A 12,736-nucleotide genomic window follows, 5' to 3' on the forward strand; every position below is an offset into this window, starting at 1 on the left:
TGACTTGTCCTCAGACAAGTCCCACCTGAGAGGGGGTTGGGATCCAGGACTGATGGTCTTCTCCTTCCAGGTGGAATGACTGAAAAAGAGGGTCTTGGGAAAATGAATTATCTTAGGAAAAGAGGGAACTACCCTAAGAGGCTGGACTTGACTTTGGAGGAAACATGGGGATGAACTGGAGGGAATCTAGTTAGTTCTGGGGAAAGGGAGGTGATTGGTCGCCTGGGCTGGGGCTTGGGTTTGAGACCCTTTCTCCTCTCCTCTCCCCTCCCCTTCCTCCCACATCATCCCCTGCCGCACCTTTCTCACCTTTTCCTTAGTATTCCCCACACTCCCCAATAATTTTAAAATGGTTCTAGGAGAGAGTTAAAAAAATAGATATGAGCGAAAGGCTCTGGGAGAAATGTAAATGACTAATACGTATAAGATGTTCAACTGCATTTGTAACTCCAAAATAAAAAGGAATTAAAAACAGTACAATTCCTTGGGAGGGTTTTAAACAATTGAGGGGGGTGGTCTCAACTCCTTCCAAGTAAAAAGACCTTTAGGCTTATAACTCCATGAGTATGCCTCAGGATGTAAATGAGTCTGACTTCGGGGTCTTTATGACAGTGAAATAATACTATTACACCAACAAACGATGCAGGTATTTGGGGATTTAATAAAAGCATGGTATCCAGGATTTATTGAAATCATAACTCAAGGCAGTCTTGTGAGATGACAGGATGTTTTGCTTTGCCATTGGTCATGTGGAGATTTCACTGGGAGAAATGAGAGCTGACAGCAAGTATTGAGTTTTGCGAGAGGAAATCATCTGATCTCCGTGTTGCCCAGACCTTCCCTTTCTTCCTCCCTTGAACTCTCCCCCATTCACCCCTCCTCCCAGTGCTGCCATCGTATGTGCACTGGAGTTGACAACTGAACTAATGAGCTGTCGAAAGACCAGGTAACTTTTGTTAGCAGCTCTTCTTCCTTCCCTCAGAGAAAATTGAGATTTGGAGTTTCAGCTGAGAGCTTTCTGGCTGGGCTCCCCTCTGAAATGAAGCTGACCACCTAGCACTATCTACAAACAGAAATATGCAAGAGGAAACGTTCACATGTCCCCCTCCACCCTTCACTTCCCGCAGGAAAGATTTTTTTTTCTATTTCCTATTCCCTTCCCTTAGTTGCCTTCTATTCCATTAGGAGAGAGGTATCAGGGAATGAACTTGAAGCTTTCCTTATTGTAAAAACATCATAAGGCATTTCTTTTGTGCTTTGCCCTATCCACACTCTACTTCCTAAAGTGATAGCTCTACAAAACGTCAGCGAGGCTGGATGCGTGCAGACCACCTTCCAGGGAGAGTCTGGCAGAAATGCAAGTTGGAGAGTTTGGCAATCATTCCAAGTGAGGTGAACAGAGGGAAATTCTTACATTGGGATCATGAAGGATTCTGGAACCATTCTCCAGAATTAACACAGGAAGATTTGGTGGTTCCCTGGCCACCACCACTGTGACCATCAAGGGAAGTTCACCAAAACATTTAAATCAAGTAACAGGGCCATAGGAAACAGAAATGCTGACAAAACCGCCTATTTGGGGCTTCTTTTATAAACTGATCTAACTCACTGTGGCGGGTACATTCTGCCTCAAGTCTTTGAAACTCACACGCCAGGGTTTATGGCCGGCAGGGAGGACCGCAGATACAAGCCTTGCCTTGAAATTCCCGTTTGTGTCCGCCCAGGAGCTGTTTGGCACACATGGCTGGGAACAGGCTGGGCGCCAGAGTGGCATGCCTTTTCCCGGCAGCAGATTAGGACCTCTGAGAGGCTGCCTTTCATTCCTTTTCCCTGCCCTTTGCCAGCGTGAAGTCCTCCGGGAACCTCTCCCCAAGTCACGCTGCAGGGGCAGTGTCAGGGATGTCCCTGCCACTCACGTCTTCCTGGCTCTGACTCTCTGGCTGCAGTCAGCGGCCAAAGGGAGAGGTCAGGCTGAGGGAAAAGCATGGCGGGGGGATGGAGGGGCCTGGAAACCCCTGTTTCCTCCAGCAGTGCCAGGCACATCTGTGGCCGCCCAGGCAAGCGTCTCACAGCATCCATGCAAGCACAGAGGCATCAACAAGAGACCAGAGGCAGGATCTCACCCAGAAAGGCTCGTGCATCTTGCTAGTTGATCTGTGACCTGCCTTCATGGGGGATGTTATGGACTGAATTGTGTCCCCGCAAAATTCCTATGTTGAAGCCCTAACCCCTGGTGTGACTGTGTTTGGAGATAAAGAGGTACTTCAAGTTAATTGAGGTCATAACTGTAGGGGCCCAATCCTAAAGCCTGGTGTTGTTATAAGAAGAAACTTGCGAGATCGCACTCTGTGCTTTCACAGAGAAAAGGCCATGGGAGACACAACACGGTGGGCTATCTACAAGCCAGCAAGAGAGGTCTCACCAGAAACCAACTCTGACAGCAACTTGATCTTGGACTTCCAGCTTCCAAAATGGTGAGAAAATAAAAGTCTGTTGTTCAAGCCTCCCAGGCTGTGGCATGTTGTCATGGCAGCCGGAGCAGACTAAGACAATAGGCTTTCAGAGTGAAAACTGGGGAAGTCCAGGACAAGGTCGTCCCCCTACCTAGAATCCCCACGCCCTCTATTACCCTTCCTAGAAAGCCGTAAGTGTGTATATTGCAAGCTGCCTCCCACGATGGGAAGGCCAGCGCTCTGGCCATTATCTTCAAGGAGCACCAAGGCTGTGGACTGCCCCAAGGGACGGGAACGCCCAGGCACTTCCGCTCCAGGTCCTTGCAAATGAAGTAGATCTAGCAGCAGGCATCTGAAGGTAGAAGGAAAGCACACAGAAGCTGGGGGGAGCATGCACAGAATGGGTGAAACGCATCCCTGGAGACCTGGGGAGAGCACCAAGCGTGTCAACACTGTCCCATGTTATAGATGAGCAAAGTGAGGTACAGGGAGATCAAATACTGTGCCCAAGATGAAAGAGCTTTGATTTTTGGACTTCTGTCCTCCAGAACTATAAAAGAATAAATTTTTGTGCTCTAAGCCATTCCATTTATAGTACTTTTTATGACAGCAACAGAAAGCTAAACCAGGAGAGATCTGTAATTACGGATTTGAAGGCAGGGCTGTCAGGGCCCTGGGCAGTTATGGGGTATTTTAGTGAATGGAAACAAGGGTCGTTGCTGTCCTGAGGTCCAACTGCCCTGGCTTCCTGGGGTCCAGGTCAAGCATAGTCATTACCAGAGCAACTCTGCATCTGCCATCAGCAGTTGTTAGTACGAACCTCTTTCAAACCTAAATGAACCCCAAACTGTTTTCTCTTCTGAGCCTCAAGAACCCGTGATAGAAATCAATGCTCCCTATGGGCCTCTTATTGTGATATTTCCAAGTCTGGTGGCTTCTTGCACCGCTATGCTGAAAAGGAGCCAAGCACACACCAGACAGTCTCTGGTCACCCACTCAGCACCCCCATTCCAGGTCCTCAGGCTCAGGAAGTTGCCCGGGACACAGGAGACCCAGTGACCTGCTGGCCTGGGAACAGTGCGCACCACCAGGCTGTTTAGGAGCGCCTCCCTCCTTCTCACGAGGTCACGCGTGGCAGAGAAGCCCTGGCCCCTTGATGGACTAGGAAGATGCCAAATAAAATGATACTGATGGACAGTTTTAGTGACAGGGCCAAATGCTATGTTATGTATTTGTGTTTCGTTCAGTAAATAAAGCTGGTGGCAACAAAGATTGCATATGCAGTTAAAAAGAAAAAAGGTTTAACGACACATATATTCTTGATAATTGTACTAGTTTATATAAGATTTTATCGATGGCTATTACCAAAAAGAAAAAAGAAAAGAAAAAAACCAGAAAATAGCAAGTATTGGCAAGAGTGGAAAAATTGGAACCTTTATGCATTCCTGGTGAAAATGTAAAATGGTGCTGCCACTATGGAAAACAATATGGCAGTTCCTAAAAAATAAACTAAACATAGAATTTGCATACGAGCCAGCATTTCCACTACTGAGTATATGCCTAAAAGAAGTGACAGCAGGGTCTTAGGAGATGTCTGTACAGCCATGTTCATAGCAGCATCTTTCATAATAGCCAAGAGGTGGAAGCAACCCAAGTGTCCATCGACAAATGAATGGATAAAGAAACTGGTATGTACGTATATACAATGAACTATCATTCAGCCTTAAAAAGGAAAGAAATTCTGATACATGCTACAACGCAGATGAACCTTGAAGACATTATGCTCAGTGAAATAAGCCAATCACAAAAGGTCAAATACTACACGCTTTCACTTAGAGGAGGTTCCCGGAGCAGTCAAACTCATAGACAGAAAGTAGAAGGGTGATTGACAGGCACTGAGGGGAGGGTGGATCGGGGAGCTGCTGTTTAATGAGCACAGAGCTTCAGTTCTGCAAGAGGAAAAAGTTCTAAAGATGGATGGGAGTGATGATTGCACAACAATATAAATGCATTTAATGACACTGAACTGTACACGTAGAAATAAAGTGGTAAATTTTATGTTATGTGTATTTTACCACAATTAAAAAAGAAAAGATATTATCACTGGGGAATCTGGGGGAAAGGAACATGGAAATTCTCTAGTTTTGTAACTTATCTGAGCCTAAAATTATTTCAAAATAAAAAGTTAAAAAAATAATAAATGAAAAAGCTACAGAAAGGGTAAAAACATATTTATAAGTTAAAAATATATTTATAAATATATTTCTATATATTTATATATAGAAAAAATTACAAATGTTTTTAGGTCATGGATTTTGGGAGAAACATTTTTTTCCCTTTGTTCTAGACTTGCTCAAATACAACTGTATTATTACAATTCGGAAAAAAAAAGCTTTACTTTGATGAAATCCTCTGTTATTTTTCTATTCATACATAGGAACATGTCTCCTGTGATAGCCAAAGGGCAAAACAGAGTCTTGTTTTAAGATCTCCAGCAACTCACACAAAACGTATTGATGAAGAAATATTTATGGTTTTATAAATCTACTTATTTGTTGATGCAAATGCATTTTCATTGGGGGACTCACCATCACCATCCCTCTGATTAGTGGTGAGATGAAAACCAGGCAGACCAACTCCTGAAAAGGACACAAAGGCATCAGTCACTGCCAAGCTAACGACAGGGGGCTCCGTTCTGAACAGGAAAGAATATCATTGCTGCAAACAGATGCGTGTCATTGTCACTGGCAATCAGGAAGCTTTTCTGTGAATTTCAGTCACAATGTGAGGGCTCTGATGTCTTTCATCAGACTCCTCCACCTCTTTTCACCCTCTTCTTCCATCACTACCCACACCACAAACTGCAGAGAAAGCTTTTCTAGAAAGGAAAAGTCAGTTTGGGAAAGTTTGAGCAAAAATTCTCATCTCCCAGCTGACTGGCTGTTCCGAGTTTAATAGTGTCCCCCCCAAAAAAAGAAAATATTTCGGAGTGCTAACCCTGAGTATGTGACCTCAGCATGTGACCTTATTTGGAGAGAGGGTCTCTACATCCATAATCAACTCCGGAGGAGGTCATTGGGGGGGTTTAATTCAGTATGACTGCTGTCCTTATAGAAAGGAGAAATTTGGATACAGAGATAGATATACACAGAGGGCAGATGATGTGAAGACACGGGAGAAGATGGCCAGCTACAAGCCAAGGACCTCCTGAGACCACTAAAAACTAGGAGAGAGGCCGGGAACAGATTCTCCCTCAGAGCCCACAGAAGGAACTAAACCTGTCACAACCTCGATCTCGAACGTGTAGTCTCCAGAACTGGGAGACAATCTGTTTCTGTTGTTTAAGCTGCCCAGCCTGGGGTACTTTGTTACGGCAGCCCTAGCCCTAATACACTGGCCTCGTTGTATCTGCCAAGCCAGCTGCTTTCCTGACAAGCTAGTGTCAGGCCACTGAAGGGAAGGTTCTGCTTTTGGATTCAGCCATTGTTAGTTTAAACACTCCTTCCCAGACTCAAATCTGAAATGGCTCTTTTCCCATCTGTACCTCAAAGACACAGTTTGTCATCTGGGCTCCTCTAGCCCTTTTGCCTTAACTATTGTTCAAGTTTGGTGGGTTGCTCATCAACAAACTGGCTCCTAACACTAGCACTCCCCCAGGCCCCCTCCCCCAAATCTGTCTAGAACAGGGACCTGAAGACATTTAGGACCCAAGACACCAGCCACACCGGGAGCCTGAAGAGCAGAAGGACATGTGACCTTGTAGTAACTTTTCCAAACAGCCGGTTACACGGCCTCATAATTCCCAGGTCAGTGAGGTGACTGGGCACCACCCCAGATCAGGGCGCCAGGTTCCCTCCCTGGGAGATGAGGATGGTGGCCCCAACCCCACAGCTCGTGGCTTGGCCAAGAATCAAGGAAATTCACAGCCCACACACCACAGTGGGGAAGGTGGTTGGTGGTTCCAAATGAGATCATGGGCTCCAACTCTGTGTGGTTTGGCAACATGAAAAACCGGCAATACTAACATCTCCAAACCTCAAACCTGCCCTGTGTTTAGAGGAAGAATCTTCAGAGAGCCTTCCCCACCTGGATTCAGCAGGGCTACCCAGCCAGTGCAGCCCAGACCGACAGCTCCTGGAAAGTGATACATGTTGCTTCTCTGTGCTTGAGGGGCAGAGAGTATAAGGGAAGTAAACAGTTTGACGTGCCCTTTCCTTTCCAAACTAGCCAAATTCTTGGGGGATCTCAGTACACATCCCATCCAGCCCAAGGTCGGATCTTAAAACCAGGGTGAGATCTCTGTACAATCCATCATTCTACAAAGGTTTGCTGAGCACGTATGCTCCAGGCACAGCTGGCACTGGCAACACAAGATAAGAAAAATATGACTCCTCTGCTTGAAGAGCATGCAGTTGGGGATAGGAAGGGCAAGACAGATGCAGAAATAGACAATTATAAATAAACTCAACAAGTGAAGCGGTCAGGCTATACATAAATAGCTATGGGAGAATCAGGGAGGGGCACTGTGGTTGACTGAATGGTGCGCCCCCACAAAAGGTACCCACATCCTAACCGCCAGAACCTACCAGTGCTTCTTTTTGTGGCAAAAGGAACTGTGCAGATATGATTAAATTAAGGGTCTTGCCATGGGGAGAGCATCTTGGATTATCCATGTGGCCCCAATTGAACCACAAATGTTCTTATAAGAGGGAGGGAGAAAGGAGGGTCAGAGTCAGAAAAAGGAGGTGTGATGACGGAAGCAGAACTGGGAGTGATGCACCTTGAAGTGGCCACAAGCTGAGGAATACAGGCAGCCACTCAAATCCGAAGTCAGGGAAACAGAGTCTCGCTTTGGCGCCTCCAGAAGAAACCAGCCTGACAACACCTTAATTTTAACCCCACAGAGATTCACTTCAGACTCTGACCTCCAGAGAAGTAAGAGAATAAATATGAGTTGTTTAAACCAGTTAAGTTTGTGGTAACTTGGTACAGCAGCAATAGGAAGCTAATACGGGCATATGGCAACCCACTCCAGGAGGGTAGGAGTGGGGACAGTGATGTCTCCTGGAGGAGGGGATATCTGACATGGTCTTACAAAATGGGCAGGAAAAGTGGGAGAGAGCGGCGCAGTAGAGCAGATGTGGAGGGGGAACAATGAGCTGCTGAGCATGGTTTAAACACAAAGTCCTAGACAAGAAATGGTGAGAGCTGAGCCTGGAAGATGGCGGGGGCCAGATTGCCCAGAGTCGTGTATTCTTGCTAAGGAGTGAGGATTTTAGCCTATGGCTATTTTAGGACCATGGAAGGGCCTTAAGAAGGGACAAAGGATGGATTTCAGGAGACCAATTAGATGGTTGTTGCAATAGGCTTGACCAGAGATAAAGGCTGGCATATAGGCTATTGAAGGAAAGGGGCTTCACTGCAGGGATGGAAAACACAAGACCCTGAGGTGGGTTGAATGTGGGAGCTGAAGGAAAAGAAGAAGCAAGCGTGACAGCCAGGATTCTGGCCTGGGGGCCTCAGGGCAGAAGAAAACAGAGAATAGAGAAATGAGATCAGATTTAAAGGGAAACTGTTAAGTTTGGCTTTGCACATGTTAGCTATGAGATAGCTGAGAGATTTCCAACTAGAAATTGGACACCCACATCTGAAGTTCAAGGAGACACAGATGTGAACAGCCTTGGCTTGTAGGCGGGAGTTGGACAATGAGTGAAAGTGCTCTGGCTGTGGATGGGAGACGGACAGGCCAACACTTAGAGACAGTGAGGGAAGAGGAAATCCTGAGGGAGGTCAGCAAAGAAGAGTCAAAAGTAAGAGGAGAATTCCAGAATTGGGATTGCCAAGAGTTTCTACAAGGAAAGTGTCTTAGTCAGCTATGGCTGAGACAACAAAATAGACTAAGTCATCACTTAACATTGTCAACAGGGTCTTGGAACTGTGGCAGAATGACGTATCATGAAACCAATTTTACCGTAGGCTAATTGATATGAACAAGAGTGAGTTCCTATGGCATCTCTCATCGATGTCGTAATGAAACGACATGGAATGAAATGTTATTGAAGGGCCTTCTATGCCAAGAATTAAGTGGTTCAAACAATAGAAATTTAATTTCTCGCTGTTCTGGAGGTTGGAAATCCCAGATCAAGGTGTTGGTGGGTTTGGTTTCTCCTGAGGCCTCTCTCCTTGACTTTAGATGGCTGTCTTCTCACTGTGTCCTCACGTGGTCTGTCCTCTGTGTCCTGTTAGAGTCCACCCTTATGCCTTTATTTACCCTAATTACCTCCTTAAAGACCCTATCTCCAAATATAGTCACATTGGGAATGAGGGCTTCAACATATGAATTTGTTGGTGGTGGGGACACAATTCAGTCTATAACAGAGACAGCCCAGTGAAATAAATGAAAAATGCCCATTATATTTGACAATGAGGAAGTTCCTGGAGAACAACTTCAATGAAATGGTGGCAGAAGCCAGAATGAGGTGGTATAAGCTTGGAGAAACAGCATGGAGAAACGGAGGCATCCAATGTGAGGACACCTTCAGTAAGTTTGGAGTTTTGAATAAGAAGAAGGAAGAGAACAGAGTCAAGTTGGAATTGGTTTGGGTCAAAGTAAGGCAATTGGAGTGGCTTCTTGTCATTTATGGGGCTCTACAGAATAAAGCTCTGGGGGTTCCTCCTAGCCTAATGACATATGGTTCTTCTCAGGACAGTGTATTAGCCAGGGTTCTCCAGAGAAACAGAATACATATATACACACACATACATATATATGTATACATATATGTATTATATATGTGTGTGTGTGTGTGTGTGTGTGTGTGTGTGTATATATATATATATATATATATATATATATATATATATATATATAATATGGAGAGAGATTGATTGATTTATTATGAGGAATTGGCTCATAGGATTATGGAAGCTGAGACATCCCACAGTCTGTCATCTGCAACCTAGAGACCCAAGAAAACCCCGTCTAAGACTGAAGACCTGAAACGGGGAGCCTGTGATATAAATTCCAGTCTGAAAGCAGTAGAAGATGAGATGAGATGTCCCAGCTCAAAGACTGAGGCAGGAGAAAAGGGGAGAACTTCTCCTTCCTCAGCCTTTTGTTCTCTTCAAGCCTTCAACAGATTGGGTGGTGCCTGCTTGCACTGGGGAGGGCCATCTGCTTTACTGAGCCCACCAATTCAAATGCTAATCTTATCTAACATCCTCACAGACACACCAGAAATAATGTTTCATCGGGGAAATCTGCAGCTAGTCAAGTTTACACATAAAATTAACCGTCAGAGACAGGATAAACATTTTTGTCTTTGCACTACGAATATGTGTCCATCCACTGAAGTGCATTTCTGTGTACCCAAAGGGGTGGCCTTACAGAAATCAAAGACTGATCTTAAAAGGGACTTGCTACAACCTGTCTTTGCCTGGTGGCAGCAGGACTCCCATATTAAGTAGGCAAGTCTGTGCCAGAGGGTAGAAGAAGATGTGCGTATGGCTTCCTGCCTGAGTCAAAACGATAGTGATAAGAGCAAAAAATCTCATGTTTTGTATAAAGTAAAATAATGGGCAAGCTAGACATTTGACATATTAAAAAGAAGTATTTGGAGAAAAAACCAAGAACAGATGGCAAAGAAGAGAGTTTTTGAATTGTCAGGAAAGGTTTAAGAGAGGAAGGAGATGGTTCAGCAACGTAGCACAAAGGAGTTGCCTTGTCACTCACAAGAGCAAAGGAAATGCTGAGAGGTCAGCATGTTGGACAATTAATCGTGAGCATGATGACCAGAGCGTTACATTCAGATGGAAGAGGACTTGAACACCACGAGAATTTTTGTGGAAACTTGCCAAGGATTTTGAATGATGAAGTTAAAACTAAAAAGCCTTGACATTTGCTCTGGTTTTTCAAGGGGGGGTTTGAAAAAATAAAGCACATATGTTCTTAGGAAAAACAGTAACTGATCATGGAACATAATGTTTCTATTATAATCCAGAAGCAAAGCGTCAACGTTTGTGGTGGCAAGCTTCAACGTCCCTAAGACTTAGGAAAAATACCCATGTTGAAATGAAAAGTGAAGCAAGTGCTCATTCGTTGCTTCAACATCAGTGACATTGTTCATACTCAATTCATGCCACAAAAGCAGAGCGTTGATCATTTTTTAATGCATAAATACGAAAGTGATTGGAGAATGTTAAATACTTTTTAAAAAGAACTCTGGCTATGATTTGCTTCTCAACCACGCTTTGGCTCACTACTTACTTTCTGTTGCAGTTTTCAATGAAAAATGTTAATTACCAATGTATTTCACCAGATACAATTCAAAATGACTTTTGATTGTTAAAATATTTTTAAAATCCACTCAAAAAGAAATTGGATTTGCCACTCTTGGTGGCATTCACAAGAAAGTAGTGAACCAGGGCTCTTTGGAGAAATGGCTGGTTCTGGAACTGGGGTAGTGAAAATACAAGCTGAGGCAGGAGCATCTTGGAGAGCCAGAAAGTAAGGAACCACTTAAAAAACAAAGAGAAGGAAACATGTCAAAGGGGACATAGGAACCAAACTGAAAGAGCTCCCAAAGGCCAAAGCTGGAACAATTTGAGCAGCAAAATAAATAATGTAGTTTTAATTATAGCCTAAAATATAGGATAGATATCATGGGTCAATACTGACATAAATAAGTGATAGAATAAATAGATAAATAAATAGGGGAAAAGAGACACATCTTTCTTAAAGAAGAATTTCAAATAATGTAATACTCGCTCCTCTGGGAGAGGGGGAGTTTGATTCCCCACTCCTCTCACTCTCCCACTAGGGTGAGCTAGACTTAGTCACTGACTTCCAAAGACTAGAGAAAGGGAAAAACAGGCACTTGACAGTGGAGAAACCTGAAAAACTCTGGCCAGGTGCTCAAGGTTAGTATCATCTATAATGTTCTGTGGCTACTATGTACCCCCTCACATGATGTGATGAAAAGGGCACTTCACCTTTGTGGCATTGTTTATAAAACCCACAATCCCAGTCTAATCATGAGGACATCAACAGACAAACACAGGTTAGGGAACATTCCACAGGACACCTGGCCAGTATGCCTGAAGACTCTCAAGGTCAGGAAAAACAACAAAGGCCTAAGAAACTGCCACAGACCAGAGGAGACTGGGAAGACGTGACAATTAAATACAATGGGACGCCCGGGATTGGATCCCAGAATGGAAAGAGGACGTTAATGGGAAAACTGCTGATATCCAAATAAAGTCTGGGGGTTAGCTAATAGTAACACATCAACGTTAATTTCTTAGTTGTGACAACTGTATCCTGGGAATATAAGATGTCAATAATGGGGAACTGGGTGAGGGGTATATGGAACTATCTTTGCAACTTTTCTGTAAATCGAAAATCTTTCCAAAATAAAAAGTCTTTTTAAAAAAAGAATATGATAAATGCCAAGAGCAATATCAAAACAGAATTCCACAAAGCATTTTGAAAAATGGCAGCAACGCTGAAATATGACTTCAGTCTCTCAAGGGGCTGAACGCAACTCTGTTTTTGTTTTATTTCGGTGAACAATCTGTTCTCTAGAGAGTGAGGCAACTTATCCATAGCACTTCCATGCAGATCAAGGCTGAGCATGAGCCCCTCGGCTTGGTACAACAGCGTGACACAACCACCACGCCGTAGCTGATGCTTCCATATACTCCCTCTGTACCAGGTTGTTCTAAGCGTCTTGCTCGTGTTAACTAATTTACCCAAAATTCCTATTTTGCAGATGGTTCTAGATTTAATGTGTCTTACACTGCACCATGCTAAATGGCAAGAGTGAAATGAGAGTGGTTTTCATGCCTCTCATGTGGGGTTTGTACTGACGGCCCTTGCTAGCCCTTCATCTTTGGAGGGTGGAACTAATAGGAGTTTTGAATGGACTAGATGTGGGAGGTAGAGGAGAGTGTGGTCCAGGGTGAGGCTTGGTTTGGGGTGGAGTCTGTGATGTCTTCACCACAAAAGGGAGTACAGGAGAAGCTGGTCTGGGGACTGAGATTGTTCTGGATACACTGAATTCAGTGTGGACCTTCTCTGGAGTTTGATAAACATACCTGAAGCTCCAGAGAATATTCTGTTCTGAAAATATAGTTTGGAGGCCAAAAATATGTTGATGATTCCATGGATTTTAGAGGGAATCACAGGTCACATCAAGACTTCATAACCCGCTGTTCAAAGCATTCCTATACTTAAGCTCCACACTGCTCATTTGTCCCTCTCCCTAGTTCCTTTGTGGCAGTCT

Source organism: Rhinolophus sinicus, chromosome 17 (genome assembly GCF_057876585.1).
Source record: "Rhinolophus sinicus isolate RSI-liver-muscle chromosome 17, RSI-T2T, whole genome shotgun sequence".
Lineage (NCBI taxonomy): Eukaryota > Metazoa > Chordata > Mammalia > Chiroptera > Rhinolophidae > Rhinolophus > Rhinolophus sinicus.